The sequence below is a fragment of the Rhinopithecus roxellana genome, chromosome 1 (assembly GCF_007565055.1).
Source record: "Rhinopithecus roxellana isolate Shanxi Qingling chromosome 1, ASM756505v1, whole genome shotgun sequence".
Lineage (NCBI taxonomy): Eukaryota > Metazoa > Chordata > Mammalia > Primates > Cercopithecidae > Rhinopithecus > Rhinopithecus roxellana.
Genome location: NC_044549.1, coordinates 181,967,634 through 181,985,974, shown reverse-complemented (window position 1 = coordinate 181,985,974; position 18,341 = coordinate 181,967,634). Strand labels below are relative to the sequence as shown.

Here is an 18,341-nt window from a genome sequence, read left to right as displayed (position 1 = left end):
GGTGTCGTTATGAAAAGGGGGAGTTTGTACACAGAAGACATGCACACAGGTCATGTGAATATAAAGGCAGAGATTGGAGTGACGTGTCTGTGAGTCAAGCAACACCAAAGATCAGCAGCAAACCACCAGAAGCGAGGAGAGCGGCCTGGAACAGATTCTCCTCACGGCTCTCAGGAGGACCCAACCCTGCCAACATCACGATCTTGGAATTTTAGCCTCCGGAGGTAACGGACAAGACATTTATGTTGCTTAAACCACCCAGTTCATGGTTCTTTGCTACAGCAGTCCTAGAAAACAAATACAGACTTTGTGTTACTGGATGGAAAGTCTTGACTGTGAGTTGTCCAGGTTCTCGGCACATTGAACAAAGAATTGGAGAAAATGCACCAACAAAGCAACAAGAGAATGAAGCAATAGAAGAAGCAATGAAAGCACAGATTGATTGAAGTGAAAGTATACTCCACAGAGTGGGAGCAGGCTCCAGGGAGCAGCTCAAGAGCCTTGATTACAGTATTCTTTAGGGTTTTTATTAAGCAAAAAGAATTTGATAACACGCCAGGTGCCCTTTAGAGGCCTCCAGTTGGTTATACCCTATGAAGGACTGGCCCATGGTCAATCAGAGGCTGAAGTGGAGACTTCAGTCTTGTTATCACAGGAGCGAGGATGTGACCTATGTCTTGCCTAGAACTAACTGACTACACCTGCTATTGCTTATGCCTTCACCCTTGATTATCCTAATTCCCTATTCTCCTGCATCAGATGGTCTTTGGGGTTGATAAAATCTCAAACTGAAAGAGAAAGAGTGTCATCACAGCTCCTGTGAGTGGTTACAATTTTAATTCAGTATTTTCTCTAGAAAATATGTTTTAAATCTTTACATTAAAAAAATAATAATTTCAAATTATTATTAAATCTTTACATTAAAAGAAGAATAATTTCAAAATTATTTAGTAATATTAGAATTAAATTTAGAGAATCAATATGACCTAATGGCTTCAGAAATAAATCAGTTTTCCACCTTGACCACTCAAGGGCCCAGGGTGGCAAGAGCAGCCCAGGGCTCTCCACCCCCACTCATTGTCATAATCTCAGGACATTCTCCTACCAGGCAAGAAGGGATCTTACAAAATACACAAGTGACTTTGGCTAAGGTAAATCAAGATGGTCTGGGGCAATCTGTTGTTTCCATAAAGTGAAGATGTTTTCAAATACTTCAGGGGGAGATAGAAGATGCTGCCACTATCATTAAGTGTGGTAACTTGAGCATCCAAAGGACATAATAATTATTTGGAACAACTTGTTGAGACCCATAGGTGACCCCACTAATTAAAATTGTGGATAATAAGACATGCATCAATTGCCAAAATGCTAACAAACTGTAAAATAATGAGTAATAATTGTAGTCAATGCGTAATAATAATAACTTGATGAGACCCATAGGTGACCCCACTAATTAAAATTGTGGATAATAAGACACGCATCAATTGCCAAAATGCTAACAAACCGTGTAATAATGAGTAATAATTGTAGTCAATGTGTAATAATAATAACTTGATGAGACCCATAGGTGACCCCACTAATTAAAATTGTGGATAATAAGATATGCATCAATTGCCAAAATGCTAACAAACCAGTGTAATAATGAGTAATAATTGTAGTCAATGTGTAATAATGAGGAAACACTGAATTGTGAATAACTGAACAAGGGAACAAAGGACACTGAAGTCAATTTCGTGTTAGGGAAAGACATTAGGTTGTAAGGAACTGGGACCCATGTAAAAAGCGAGGACCTAAAATTCTCCTTATATAGCAGACATTTATTATAAAAATGAGCTTAGCACAGTGACTATATACCTGTATTTCAAATGTTTTGAATGTTCTGTATCTGATAGAAATTTAATTTGTTATAAGACCCAGAATCCGGAAACTCAATTTGTCTGAAATATTATTTTGTTTGTTTGTGGTAAACTGTCCAAAATTCTGAAAAAGTGTGGTTTTTTTTCTAAATGTAAAAAAAAAAAAAGACGAAGAAGAAGAAGAATACATTTTTGTCCATGTCAATAATGCTTTTGCAACAGATTTAATTGCAGATGTGCTAATAAGTTCTGAAATACTTACAATAATTTGTGTGTTTTGCTTAAGCTGCCTGAAGCAGTTGAGAGGTATTTATGATGAAATGTTCTGAAGAAAGTGATTAAATTTGAAATTTCAATGACTAAGAGAATTGATTATTACAATTTGTTTTATTAGATGGTAAGTATTGTTTAAATGTTCATAAAATTTGTTTAGTAGATTTATAGATGAATCGAACTGAGCACTAAAGAAAGAACAAATACAGCAGTCCCACCTTATTCAAGGGGGATATGTTCTAAGACCCACAGTGGATACCAGAACTCATGGATAGTACCAAACTATAATATAATATTTTTTTATATACATACATACTTACGATAAGGTCTGATTTATAAATTAGGCACAGTAAGAGATTAACAACAATAATTAATAAAAAATGGAACCTTTTTTTTTTTTTTTTTTTTTTTTTAGACAGCCTGTTGCCCAGGCTGGAGGGCAGAGGCGTGATCATAGCTCGCTGAAGCCTCCAACTCCTGGGCTTAAGCGATTCTCCTGCCTCAAGCCTCCAAAAGTGCTGAGATTACAGGCATGAGTCACTCTGCCCAGCCAAAATCGAACAATTATAACAATATACTGTAATAAAAGTTAAGTGAATAAGGCCTCTCTCTCTTTCAAAATATCTTCTTACACCATACTCACCCTTCTTGTGAAGGCACTGCAACATAAATGGGAAGTGCCAGGAATAAGCAATTCACAAGTGTTACATTGCCTGCTGTTCTGATAGTGTGATAGAATCTGCACTGTCCTGCTCTGTCCCTCCCAGGATGTGAATCCTCCGTTTGTCAATGCTGTATCCACTCTGTCTACGTTATCCGCCTGTTAGTTACTTCATAGCCTTCTCAGTGATCAGATCCACCACGGTGGTATCAAAGGACTTGTGTTCCAGTAACTCTTATTTTACTTAGTAATGGCCCCAAGGTGCAAGAGTAGTAAGGTAATACTTTTGCACCTTGGTTGGCCACAAGTCCAACTGTGTAAAGTGATACTGTGGATAAGGGGGAATTACTGTAATAGAAAAGCTTACGTAGAAACTGTCGTGTGGCATTAATGAGCTTTACCCATCTCTAGATACAAGGCAACTTATATCTAGAGATGGGCCAGGCGCGGTGGCTCACGCCTGTAATCCCAGCACTTTGGGAGGCCGGGGTGGGTGGATCATGAGGTCAAGAGATTGAGACCATCCTGGGCAACATGGCAAAACCCTGTCTCTACCAAAATACAAAAATTAGCTTGGTGTGGTGGCATGTGCCTGTAGTCCCAGCTACTCCGGAGGCTAAGGCAGGAGAATCACTGGAACCAGGGAGGCGGAGGTTGCAGTGAGCCGAGATCATGCCACTGGACTCCAGCCTGGCGATGGAGTGAGACTCCATTTCAGGAAAAAAAGGAAAAAAGAAAAAAAAACCCAGCTTTTCTGGCTAGGGTAGGGTCCACACCACCCTTCACCCTTCAGACACCTGACAGACGGGAGAGCCACAGTCAGGCACAGGCCTCGCTTCTCCCCCATGCAGCCCCTCTGAGGGTCAGCCCGGACTGCTGGCTCACAGGGCTTTGCCCAGAGTTCCTGAGTGTTAGTCTGTCCTCACAGAGGCGATGGCTTTGTCTGAAGGGCCTCTGAACCCCACAGCCAAGCCCAGGCCAAAAGCAGCCAAGAGCCCTGGAAGTCACCAAACCAGACAACTCTGAGGAGGCAGGATGAGATAGAAGGACCCTCATTTTCCTCTTAGAAAGCAACCAAAAGCAACAGGTTCAAATTAAAAAAAAAAAAAAAAAAACACTAAAGACTTAAAGCCTTTCCATGGAGACTAATAACTTTGGATAGCCTTGGAGTAGTAGCTATTTATCTTATGGAGCATGGAGTGTGCAGAGGTGCCTGCAAGGGGGCTGAGAGGGAGATGGGGAGAGACACGCATAAGAAGCAGCTCAGCAGAAAGCTGTGAGCGGGGAGGTCCTGGCCTGTGGCCCTGCCAAAAGCCCAGACTCATGTCTGTAGATCTCAGAGTCCCAGACCTGAGTCTGTCTCCCCAGCATTCCCTTGACCAGGAGGGTAACACGGGCAGACCCCAAGCTCTGGGGAGGCTAGGAGCTCCCACACAGAAGAGTGCTCTGTGGATGGTTAGGAGCAAGGCTTGGCCATGGGAGGCACCTGGGACCCCGGGTTTCTCACTGATGTGCTATGTGGCCTGGGGTGGGCCCTGTTCACTCTCTGTGCCTTTGTCTCCCCAACGTCAGGCTGAGGAGGAGGAGCAGTGAGGGTCTCACTCACTTGAAGGCTCCCTACGTAGCCGAAGTACGGTTCTTGGAAGGAGCAGGCACACTTGTCTGTCCCTTTCCCTGCACGCAGTTGACACAGGTGGGGGAACTTCTTCATGTCCGCACAGGGGATGCAGCTGCTGGAGAAGAACTTGGCCGCTGCTGCTCAACACAAAGACATGGACCCCAGGGCATGAGCTGGCTGGGGCCTCCAGGTCATGCATATGCATGAGAGAGTGGCCCTAGTTGAGAGCCCATGCATCTGCACACACCTCCCAGGACTGGCTGAGGAAGTGGGTGTGCAGGGACCAGCCAGTGCAGCCTGCTGGAGGTGGCCTGGCAATGCCCAAGCCGGAGGGAGTGCATGGCCCAGGGTCCCCGCGGGTTTAGGCATCACACTCATGTGGTGATGGAACCCACAGGAATGTTCCCCAGCTTGTCCACTACAGGGTGTGAGAGCTGCTGACCTACACTGAATCAAGACTTCAGTCCCAGTGGCACGCAGTTCTGCTAACTCACCCACATGGAGGCTCAAAGGGGCCAGACTGAACTCTAAACACAGCAGGAACACTTGCATGTCAGCCAACCCCCAACAGTCCTTCTTTACCTCAGGAAATGCCTCCCCCTCAACCTCCCCTTGTGTATCCAGAGGCTGTGGTAGCTCATGGGATATGCCTTCTGGGAGAGGGCTGGGACAGCTTGTGGAGGAGTGGGTAGACGGTGTGCTACCAGCCACTGCACAGCTGTCCAGATGCATGTCCAGTAGCACCTGACACTGAGGCAAGTGATCACTCCCAGAAAGGGCAAAGCTGGCCAGAACCGCGATCCAGGCTGTAGCCCTTCTCAGGTGCCTGCAGCCGCTTGTCCCTGTCACAGTCAGACATCAACACTGCAGAGGTTGGTCGGACTCAAAAGGACGTACTTTTGCAGAGTTCAAAAAGATCTGGCCATCATCTTTGAAGGGCTGAAAAATCACCCCAGGCTTACTGTGCCTCAACATAACTGAACAGGAGGCCTGGAGAACACAAAAAACCCTAGTGCCAACCCAGTCAACCTTTCCTTGCCCGTGTCCCAAGCCCTCACCTAAGGCATGGAGGCCTGAGTGCTGGCAGTGTGGCTAGAAGCCCCACTGAGACTTTCTGGGAAGCTGGGAGGGAGGTGGCTTTTCTCAGTAGGCCTCAATGATGGCCCTTGTCAAGCCAAGTGACTGGGGATGAGGAGGAAGGTAGGACTGACACCTTTCCTCAGAGAAGACTCAGCTGCCAGCTCCCAGGAGTTGCTGGTACACACACCCAGCCAGTGCATGTTTAAAGCAGGTTACCCTCAATCCATCTCTGAGGCCGTGGACACATAGACTTCACAGAGACAGTGTGACTCCAGCACAGCCCATGAGGGTGACCGGTGTAGAAGCCCTGCCTGGGGACACCCAGCCCCAGCTGGCTCATCTGTTTCAAGGGAGCTAGGGGGAAGCAGTGTCCTGATGGGGATGTTCTACCCAGCAGACCAGCCCAGGCCCATGTCGTAGGACTTCTTGCCTTGGAGCTGGCTCAGCTGGCAGTTGGTGCCCTCTTCACCACAGCAATGACATAATGGTGGGTTTGTGGATCTGCAAAGGAGCAGAGAGAAAGAAGGGCCAAAGGAAGATGCCATATTGTCACTGATCTTCTGGAGCATGTACCATGCAGAACTCTGGGATGCTAGACCTCACCATCCCCTGGCAAGTGGGTAGAAAAAGAAGAAAAGCCCTTAATCGACAGGAGAGAGAACACCGTCCCTTTTCAAGTCAATAAACACTAGTTCTTTTTTTCTGCTAGTCCCTCTAAGCCAGTGGAGACAGAATGCTCGAGGGCACCAGCTATTACAGGGCCTACTGAGTGGAGCGCACTTAGGGAGAGCTTCAGCGCCCAGCCATTGTGTTGTTACTGCTTCTCCCTGAGAGTTTTTCTCCTTTTGCCCATTTTCCCCCTTTTCCCCAACAGCGGTTCTCCCTGCAGCTCAAACACAAAGTGAAGGTGTAAGAGGAAGGACGCAGGGGTGTCCCAGGAATATGCCGGGGTCCTTCAAGTGAGTCAGACTGAGGCCGGCTGCGCTCACACACACACTGATGACACTAATGGACAAGTATGGGAAAGAGGCAAAGCCTCATTCCTAGACTCCCCAAAATCTCTCCTCACCATAGACGGAGGCCCGTGTTCTGTCACACAGGTAGGGTTAGCACAAGGAGAGGCAGTCAGGTCCTGTGTGTCTCCAGAGAGGGGCCTCCCATGGGTGAGACCCCACTGGATGAGCAATGGACTCTTGACAGCACTCCCCTCTCAGGCTGGAGATACCCCACAGCCAGCAGCACCAGCGGAGTTTCTATCAAAATGTGCAGTTTATAGTCACCCAGGAAGAGCCAAATTCTCAGCTCTCAGGAGTCAGCATCAGAGACAGCCTCCTTCAATCCAAAGAACTCCAGCAACTTGGTTCCCTACTAAGTGTAATGCTGACAGGGCCCCTGCCACACCCACCATTGCTGCAGTGTAGGACCAGAGACACCCGTCCCCAGGGAGAACACACCATCTTTTGACCCACAGAATTCTGCCATGATGGGCTTCATGCTGTAGGGGGTCTGCCTCAAACACTAAACCTCAATCAATGGTCGCAGCATCTGCTTCATTTGCCTGAAAGATAAGGGAACAGACCATGAATGATGCCCATCACCTCTGAGAAAGACTCCTCTAACCCTCTGCCAGAGACACTTGCTCAATAGACATTTGCATGGCTTCAGGCCTCCTTCACCTCCATCATGTCACTGCTCAGATGTCATCTCCTCAGTGAGGCCTTCCCTGACCACAGTCTTCAAACTACCACCCCGTCTATGCTGGATACCACTTTGTTTTCCTTCAGAGCCTTTATCAACCATGTGACAATCTCTGTTTATTGTTTGTCCTCCCCTTTGGAATGTAAGCGCCATGAAGGTGGAGGCATGTTTGTCTGTTCTATTCCCTACTGAATCCCAGCACCTAGAGGAGCACCTAGCACAGGTAGGTGTTCAATAAACATTTGTTGGGTACGTGAGTGAATGCACCGTAGAACATTTCCATCCATAAGAAGTCAGGTTTTGCACTCTTGGATGTGGATTTCTTTGGCAGGGATCTGTCAGCTAAAAGTTCCTTCCTTCAAGAAGCAAGCAACTGCACAGCCTCTTCTCCACAATGAGGTTGGATCGTCTCCCTACCTGTCACGGAAATCATTCTTTTTATTCATTTATTAATTGACATTTAAAGTAACTTGAGTTTTTCTGAATTTACTATTATGTTTCTGTATGCCTCCCTTTTCCTCCATTCCACGTTTTCTTATAAATATTTTATACTATATATCCATATATATGTATGTATATTTGTTTCTATGTATGTGTGTATAAAGTTAGGACTCTATTAAATGCATGCATCAGAAACTGACACGAATTACCTTAAGAAAAGGAGAGATTTAGTATACAGGTAAAAGGACAAAAGACCACTGGGCCTTGTGAGCACTATCAAGATGAGAAGCAATGAGAACTGACATGGGTTTCAAGTCCATCCCGTGGGTTCCAGCTCATGATTATGGTCTCCAGGTAGTTCTTGCCTTTCTCCACTTTACATACATCTTTCTTTCCTGACTGACTCCTCTGCAAACCCCAATAACAGATGCAAAAAGACAACAGTCTCATAGAGACTGCTTAGCTAGCACCCACAACTGTATAAGGTCAAATTCCTCTAACAAATCTCTCCCTCTCTCTTCCCATAAACACACACACACATTACAAAAATAGATGAAAATTTATGCACATCTTTATGACCCTTACTGAATATTTCTAAATTGGTTTCCAGAAATGATATAGAAATGTATAATTTATAATGCCAATAGCAATGCATACCAATTTCACTGCAAACCTACCAGTGAGAAGTGTTATCACTTTAGAAATGTCATCACATTACTAAATATAAACTGCTACTTTTAGAATGGTTTTATTTGCATTTCCTTGTTTATTAAAAGTGATGAACATTTTTCCTTTATTGTTAATATTCTTAGTTGTAATGTCTTTTCTGCAAATGGCTTGTTTATAGTTTGTTATTCTTCAGTATTTCTTATAAGTTTATTTTTTTTTTTTTTTTTTTTTTTGAGACGGAGTCTCGCTGTGTCGCCCAGGCTGGAGCGCAGTGGCGCGATCTCGGCTCACTGCAAGCTCCGCCTCCCGGGTTTCCGCCATTCTCCCGCCTCAGCCTCCGAGTAGCTGGGACTACAGGCGCCCGCCACCGCGCCCGGCTAGTTATTTTTTTTTTGTATTTTTAGTAGAGACGGGGTTTCACCGTGTTAGCCAGGAGGGTCTCGATCTCCTGACCTCGTGATCCACCCGCCTCGGCCTCCCAAAGTGCTGGGATTACAGGCTTGAGCCACCGCGCCCGGCCCAGTATTTCTTATAAGTTTAAATGACATATTTATATAGTTTGTGGTTTTGTTACAGCTGATGTGATTTTTTTTTTTTTTTTTTTTTTTTTTTTTTTTGCATGCTTAGGGCTTTTTAAAAACATTTCTTTGTCATGGTTTAAAATTTTTTATGTTTCCAAATTTTGTAATTTCTCTAGTTATGTCTATGACTTTTAATCAAGTTGAGTCAAGCTAGGAATTTATTTCGGTGAATGGATTAAGAAGTTCACTTGATATTTTTTCTGAATGGCTACCCAGTTGTCCAACTAAAGACTCCTTTCTCAGCCATTTGTTTGGCAACTTTGCCTTATTATACTTATCTAAATCTAGTATACATGTATCAAAACACCACATTTACCCCATAAATATGTACAATTATTATTTGTCAAATAAAAAATTCAATTTAATTTGATTTAAAGAACAAATCTACATGTATCTTACCTAAATTTATTAAGCCTAGGACCCTCATGCCCTAATGTCTATCACAGTTTGCATCTATATCATATCATGTAGATAATTAGATAGTTGAATGGATATACAGAAAGCTGACAATGTATGTGAATTTTGTTCTCTTCCGAGTCTTCTGCAAATGTGCCAGTATCCTGTCCTTTGTAACATTGTTATTTAAATATGGTATAGTTTTAGGTAGGACTCAGCCACTCCCCTGCTACTTTTCTTTTTCATAATACAACTTTGAAATTTCATGCATGTATGTTTTCTCGAGAATGTTATAAATATTTTATTGATTCTTTTAAAAAGACTGTATTTTGATTAAACGTATACTAAATTTATGGGTAACTTTGGGAAGGTATGCAAGTATGTGATATTTAGTCTTTCCATCTGGGAATACAGCATATGTTTTCATTTGTTAATAAATATTATTCACTTGTTACAGACCTTTATACTTTATTTATTTATTTACTATTTTATTTATTTATTTATTTTGAGACAGAGTCTTGCTCTGTTGCCCAGGCTGGAGTGTAGTGGCACAATCTTGGCTCACTGCAACCTCTGCCTCCTGGGTTCTCCTGCCTCAGACTCCCAAGTAGCTGGGACTACAGGTGTGTGCCACCACACCGGGCTAATTTTTGTATTTTTCTAAATGACTAGAGATGGGGTTTCACCATGTTGGGGGCCAGGCTGGTCTCGAACGCCTGACCTCAATGATGCACCCATCTTGGCCTCCCAAAGTGCTGGGATTACAGGTGTGAGCCACCACACCTAGCCTATATTATATTTATAAAAGCCTTGCAGATCTCTCATATAATATTTTTCCAGAAATATTTTGCTTTTTATTATTTTAAATGTAAATGAGATAACAATTTTGGGATTTTTTTCACAGCTAACAATTGTTGGTATATGAAAACGACTTTGTGATACATTTATCTTTTGCCAAACTAATGTATTCATTAATAAATAATTACAGCAACATTTCTCTTGATTCTACTGTATTTTCTAGGCATTCTACCATCAGAAAATATTGGTGGTTTTGTTTGTTTCTTCTATCTTATATGCATTTTATATCATATTGCACTACGATAACTTCCAAAAACAATATTTAGTAATAATACTGACACTAGAGCTTCTTGTTTATTTCTGAGCCTTTACAGATTCTCTTTCAATGTAATGCTAGCTTTGCTTGACATAGGTATTTTACTGAGATTGAATCCTTCTCTATTAGTTGTTGAATTATGATTAGGATTATGATTTTTGCTATCAATGAATGTTGAGCAGCTTTATTTTTCTCTACCCATAGTCCCTGCATTTTCAGATCTTTGGCTTGTTTCTTTCTGCTCTAAAGCATGGGCTGGTTCCTGTGGGGAGAAAGCAATAAACAACAGCAAGTGCAGAAAAACAAAACGAAAGTATAGACTTTCTTCCACTCTGTTTTAGTCAGCAGTGACTTACTGCGATGGCCTCAATGTACTCAAGGGAAGAGGTTCTCTTCACGCAAGTGACAAGGGGACCATCTGCTGGAAACACTTTTTAAATATTGTCTCAGAAACTGGCACACCTCATGGCCTCATGATCTGATGTGGCACACCATCCTCCAGTTTTCTCAGGAGGGGCCAGGCACAGCCCTAGGAGGGAGAGGCCAGAGGTGTAAGGGACCCACAGCACTCACTCTTCTGTGCTGGGAGAAGAGATTAAAGACAAGATAAAGGGTCAGCTGAGAGGGGTACACACAAATTCCATAGGCTGCCTGGCTCACATGAATTCTCTGGGCCCATTTCTTTGATTCTGCCCCATCCCTCAGCTAAAAAAGCCAAAAGCCTCCATAAAAAGTTAAACATAGAATTAGCATACAGTACAGCAATTTCACTTTTAGGCATATATCCAAAAGAACTGACAACAGGGACTCAAACACATGCACACGAATGTTCACAGCAGCACTATTTCCAATAGCTAAATGGTGGAAACGGCCCAAATGTGCAGCAACAGATGAATGCATGAACAAAATGGGGAATAGCCAGATGATGGAATATTATTCCATCATGAAAAGAATGAAGTACTGCTACATGCTGCAGGGTAAATGAACCTCGAAAACTCCAACTTGAGTGCAAGTAGCCCGACACAAAAGGCTACCCATGATATGATTCCATTTATATGAGTATCTACACTAGGTACATCTATAGAGACAGGAAGGAAATTAATTGGTGGTTGGCATGTGCCAGGGGGTGAAGAAAATGGGCACTGACCACTTATGGGTATGGACTTCTCTTTTAGGATGGTGAAAACGTTTTGGAACTAGATAGAGGCAGTGGTTGTACAACATTTCCAATACCCTAAATACTACTGATTCGTACACTTTTAAATGACTAGTTTATGTTATGTGAATCTCACCTCAAAAAAAAAAAAAAATGCTTCCTACCCCCAGAGGTAGGGCCTAGTGATTCACTCAGTATCTCAACGTCGGCGACTCGAACCTTACACGGTAGGGTTGCCGGGATGTTAAAATCAGTGACTTTAGTTTACTGGCATTGTAAGGTGCAATAATTAATGTAGAGAGCACTAGAAAGGCAAAATGCTGTTTACGAATCTGTGGTATTTGGGCACAACATTATTTAAATGAACTCTAGAAGGTGAGGTTTGCAATAATAACTGCTACCATTTTTGACTGAGCCCCATATGTCAGGCAGTGGGCCAAGCACATTTCTTTCCTCTAATTTTCACAGTTGTGAAATGAGATTTTTTAAAAACTGCCAGGGAATTAAATAACTGGAGTTGAACTTAATATTTGAACCATCCAGGTCTGTTTGACTCCAAAACCTATACTGCTTTTTAACTGTCTATAGGTAGGAAATATTAAAAGAAATAGGACAGAAGACGCCAAATTACCTTACACAGAATCCCATGCCAGTGATGAAAAGGGACAAATAGAGCCCTTCAAATTGACTTGAAAATGTCTTCAGTAGCAGCAAGACAGGGTAAGAAGCCCAAGTGAGGGAGTGGAATTAGGCAGGCCATGCGCCTTTGTGTGGATGTCAAGATAAGGCCTTTTTTAGAAGTCAGTATTTTCAGTCACCACTGTATTTGTGTTAAAAAAAAAAAAAAAAAAAAAAAAAAAGGTGGAGAGTAGCTCGATGTGGTACTGTGTGTCTACAATCCCAGATGCTTGGGAGGTTGAGGCAGGAGGATTGCTTGAGCCCAAAGAGTTTGAGACCACCCTGGGCAACATGGTGAGACTTGTCTCTACAAAAAATAAAAAATTAGCTAGGTGTGGTGGCACGTGCCTATAGTTCCAGCTACTCAGGAGGCTGAGGTGGGAGGATCTCTTGAGCCCAAGAGGTTGAGACTGCAGTGAGCCATGATTGCGCCACTGCTCTCCAGCCTGGGCAACAGAGTGAGAACCTATTTCCAAAAAAGAAAGAAAGAAAGAAAAAGAAAAAGAAAAAAAGGTATAAGTAAAAGCCAGGAAGCCTCCCATAATTTGAAAAAAAAAAAGAAGAAATGGAGAAAAAAGTTCAAATAGAAACATCGTAAAAGACTATATATGAATATAGGAATAGAAAATAAGAACATGAAAAGATCCTCGCATTATGAGTCCCCAGAGAAATGCAAATTAAAGTCACATGGAGATTGACTTCACTACATACCAATTAGAATGCATACCTATTAGAATGGCTAACTGTGAAAAACTGACACCACCAAGCACTGGCAGGACATGGAGCAGCTGAAACTCTTATATGCTGCTGGTGGGAATGTAAAATGGCACAACTACTCAAAGTCGAGTTGAACATACACTTACCGGTATGACCCAGTAATTCTAGATATTTAACCAAAAGAAATAAAAACATGTCCTCTGAAGACTCGTGCACTAATGTCCATGGCAGCTTTATTCATAATAGCCCCAAACTGGAGACAATCTAAATGTCCATCAACAAGTGAATGGGTGAATAAGCTGTGGTAAATCCATTCAATAGAGTACTACCCAATAATAAAAAGGAATGAAGCATGCTACACACAAGAACATGGATGAATCTCAAAACAAGTACGTCGAGTTAAAAAAAAAAAAAAAAAGCCAAATAAAGCACAATATACTGTATGATTCTACTTACATGGAATCCTAGAAAAGACAAAACTTATCTATAATGGCAGACAGTAGGAATGACTGCAGGCATCTTGGGAGTGATGAAAATGTCATTTATCTTGGTGATAATTACATGAATAGTCATATTTGTTAAGATTCACTGAACTATATGTATACTTTAAATGAGTACATGGTATTATGCTATAGGTAAATCATACTTCAATAAAAATGATTTTAAAGGCCAGGTACAGTGGTTAACACCTGTAATCCCAACACTTTAGGAGGCTGAGGCAGAAGAATCACTTGAGCCCAGGAGTTCGAGACTAGCCTGGGCAAGATGGTGAGACTCCATCTCTACAAAAATTTTTAAAAATTAAAAATTAGCTGGGCCAAAAGAAACTATCATCAGAGTGAATAGGAAACCTACAGAATGGGAGAAAATTTTTGCAATCTATCCATCTGACAAAGGGCTAATATCCAGAATCTATAAGGAACTTAAACAAATTTACAAGAAAAAACAATCTCATCAAAAATTGGGCAAAGGATATGAATAGACACTTTTCAAAAGAAGACATTTATGCGGCCAACAAACATATGAAAAAAAAGCTTATCATCACCAATCATTAGAGAAATGCAAATCAAAACCACAGTGAGATACCATCTCATGCCAGTTAGAATGGCGATCATTAAAAAGGAAACAACAGATGCTGGAGAGGATGTGGAAAAATAGGAAAGCTTTTACACTGTTGGTGGGAGTGTCAGTTAGTTCAACCATTGTGGAAGACAGTGTGGCAATTCTTCAAGGATCTAGAACCAGAAATACCATTTGACCCAGCAATCCATTACTGGGTATATACCCAAAGGATTATAAATCATTCTACTATAAAGACACCTGCACACTTATGTTTATTGCAGCACTGTTCACAATAGCAAAGACTTGGAACCAACTCAAATGCCCATCAATGATAGACTGGATAAAGAACACGTGGCACATATACACCATGGAATACTATGCAGCCACAAAAAAGGATGCGTTCACGTCCTTTGCGGGAACATGGATGAAGCTGGAAACCATCATTCTCAGCAAAGTAACACAGGAACAGAAAACTAAACACTGCATGTTCTCACTCATAAGTGGGAGTTGAACAATGAGCACACATGGACACAGGGAGGGGAACATCACACACTGGGGCCTGTCGGGGGTTGGGGGGATGGGGGAGGGATAGTATTGGGAGGAACACCTAATGTAGATGATGGGTTGATGGGTGCAGCAAACCACCATGGCATGTGTATACCTATGTAACAAACCTGCACGTTCTGTACATGTATCCCGGAACTTAAAGTATAATAAATAAACAAAATAAAATAAAAAATTAGCTTGGCATGGTGATGCACACCTGTAGTCCCAGCTACTCAGGAGGGTGAGATGGGAGGATTGCTTGAGCTTAGGAGTTCGAGGTTGCAGTGAGCTATGATCACACCACTGCTCTCCAGCCTGGGTGATAGAAAGGGACTCTGTCTCTATAAAAAAGAAAAAAGAAAGAAATAATTTTTAAAAGAAAATGAAAGTATGTGCAAGCAAGCTAAGGGTAGAAAGAGTCAAGTAACCTAGACTAGGTGACTCACTAAAAGCACTGGCCATATGGCAGGGGTAATCAGAGCCCGCTGTGAATATTTCAGACTGATCCTGAAACGGGAAAGCTGCTGATGCTCACCAAACAGAGAAAGTTCTTAAGCAAGGGCAAGAAGCTGAGAAAGGAGGTGGAGGCCAAGGTGGAGGTACTGGCTGTCTGAGCCCTTGGCTCCTGGATCTTGCAGGGCATACCAATAACTGCCCCCTTCCCTTTTGGTCTTTTTTATTTAAGCTACTTTGGTTGCATTTTCTGTCATTTGCCACCAGAATCGTTCTTGTTTGACTAGAATACTGAGCTTTGAGGAAAGCATATCTCAGACTCCCGTCTGGTCCAGCAGCCAAGAAGGAGAGAAGGTGAATGTGGAGGTTGAAATGGGGAGCTCTTGCCTCTGGTTTGTAAACACAGGGTGAATTGGGAAAATAAACTTTTGGTCAGAGCCTGACATTGCCAGGACAAGAGACAGAGGAAGAACAAACAGCACAAGCCCTGTTCAGGAAGAATTTCAGAACCATCCCAGTGGGGCTGCACTCTGGGTTTCCTTGTGACTGCAGTTGAGCTACAGCTGTGCTCTACTTTCCAGGCTTCCCTAGCCCCAGCAGAGCTCCCTGTGTGGCCCCACGTGGCAGTGCTGAGCCAGTGAGGTGCCACCACAGCACCCCCTTCCCTTCCTGCCTTCTTCTTGCTCTGCCCTTGCTCTGGTTATCCCTCACCCCACATAACATACCCTACCCCAGAAATTATTTACAACAGTCTCAGACATGACAGAACCAGGGCTGGACAGAACCAACAGTTGCTGAGTCAGGAAAGGCTCTTCACATGCATGAGTTCATTGACTCTGCATCACTCCCTTCCTCAAATCACTCAGCCAAGAGCCCTGGAGGAGCCCACCCTTGCAAAACAGGAAGGTGCCCCTTGCATTTATGTTCAGGATTTTTACCAGTGAAACTCACCTGTGCCTAGAACTCTGCCTGCCACTAGATACAGTATCTCATTTTCACAGTAATTGTGTATTTGTTGTGAAAAGGCAATTACTAGTGAATGAAACCAGCTCAGAGATGTCAAGGGAGAGCTCAGAGTCACACAGCAGTGAGTGACAGGTGGATCTCATTCTATAGTGATTGTTTTTTCTCTATATCCCTCTACCTCTCTACCTCTGTTGTATGGTAAAAGTACTGGAAGCGCTGTCCAGTTTGGGGCAAGAAAAATCCTTCTGGTTAGATGTTAGGCACACCTAACATGTGTCCCGCCTGCTCCTCCCCCACACTTAATAATAACCCTTAAGCCCCGGGGGGAAAATTCATTCTCTCCTTTAACCCCATTTCCTTCACTTTAAAGGAGATCAACAGCCTCTAGGCCAGGGGTCATGAACTTACTCTGTCACGGGCTAAAGAGTAAATAGTTTAGGCTTTGTGTGCCACACAGTCTCTGTGGCAACTACTCAACTCTGACCTTGAAGCCTGTGAAAGCTGATCATACAGAACTGGGTCATTTTTGTCATATCCAACTAAAACACGGTGAGAAGTCAGGGGCAAAAAAGCACTCGGGGCTCATAGCATTGCTCCACATGTGAAATTCTTCGCAAGCCTGGCTGCTGAAACTGCCTATTGTAACCTGAGACCAGTTTTAGTTAACAGCTACTGGCTAAGTAGCTGCCACTCTAAGGTTAATTTTACCTGTTATAGTCCCTCACCAGTCAGGACTTGTCAGTTCCCCAAAACTTTACTTGTGCCAATGAACTTTCTAGAAGAACATTTCTCCTTTTCTATAAAACCTCCAATCTTCTCTTTGTCCTTTGGACATACAGAAGACAACCCAGTCTGTGTGTGTGTCCAGAATTTCAATTCTTGCTTCCCAAATAAAATGTTTTAAACTTGGGGATATTTGACTTGGACAAGTCTGAAAGCTGCCATAGACAATATTTAACTGAATGATCATGATTGCATTCTAACAAAATTTTATTTATGGACACTGAAATTTGAATTTTATATAATTTTCATGTCACATAATATTGCTCTTTTGATTTCCCCTTCAATCTTTTTGTTTGTTTGTTTGTTTTTAAACAGAGTCTCACTCTGTCGCCCAGGCTGGAATGCAGTGGTGTGATCTCGGCTCACTGCTACCTCCATCTCCCGGGTTCAAGAGATTCTCACACCTCCGCCTCCCGAGTAGCTGGGACTACAGTGGGGCGCCACCACATCCGGCTAATTTTTGTATTTTTAGTAGAGACGGGGTTTCATCATGTTGGCCAGGCTGGTCTGGAACTCCTGACATCACGTGATACACCACCTTGGCCTCCCCAAATGTTGGGATTACAGACCTGAGCCACCGCGTCCGGCCTTTCCCTTTCAACCATTTAAAGATGGGAAAAGCATTCTCGGCTCATCTAGGTGTATACAACATCAAGCCGCAGACAGGATTTGGCCAGCTGGTCATAGTCTGCAATCCGCTCTCTGGTCAACGGGCTTCTGCGAGGACCAAAGTGTCAGGTGCGTCCGCGTGGAGAAAGCACTTTTAGGGGTGCATCGCAGCCCTGCAGGCCCGCTGGCTGTCCGGTCATCGCGCAGGGTCCCGCTGTGACCGACCCGCTGCTGGCACCCAGTGCCACCACAGAGCACCCTGCAGCGCCGGGCCCCACCTCGACTCCCAGCGCGCACTCACCCAGCTCCCCGGCGTACAGCAGGGCGCAGAAGACTAGCCTCATTCTCCGCGGCTGGCGCGCGTCACCCAACCCGCTCTCGCGCCTGGTCCAGCTTTACCCTGCCGGAGCAAGCAGCGCCTCCTGGCAAAGGTTCGCCCTGGGAAAGTAACCCTCGTTACTTCTGGCACTCATCCCGTGGGGCAGGCAGCGAGCAGCTTGTGCCTTCAGTGGGACCAGAGGGCTGCAAGTTGCGAGCCTCTCTCCGGCCCCCTGCCCAGCGCCGGGGTCTGCGAGGCTGCGCCTCGGGCGAAGGGACAGCACCCCGGAACTTGAGCAGCTTCGGGGCGCACTAGTCTGGTCGCCTTACAACCCAGAGAGAGATCCGCGGGGGGTCCCAGGTGAGTTGCTAGTTCGCAAGTTTCTGACCCCCGGACCCTCATCCAGCCCAGCAGCTCCTAAACATCTCAAAAACACAAAATCTTTGGGATTCGGGGGCTGTCCATAGGGTGAAAACTGTGGGCTCTTCCCCCAGGAAAGCACGCGCTCTCGTATACCCAACGTTTTGAACACAATTCTTAAGGATTCTCAGACTCTTCCTCCCAAAGGGTCTCCATCGAGAGAATGGACCACTCCTGGGTCCTCTCGGAAACTCTACCCAAATGACACTGTCCCCAGCAGCCCTCAGCTCTGGGAGGCCAAGGTC

At 44.0% G+C, this 18,341-nt stretch overlaps 1 pseudogene; it reads right to left on the bottom strand.

The window, feature by feature from the left end:
- LOC104675058 overlaps positions 1 to 17,701 on the bottom strand; it is a 32,967-nt pseudogene extending 15,266 nt beyond the window's left edge.
- Between the last annotated feature and the right edge of the window lie 640 nt (positions 17,702 to 18,341).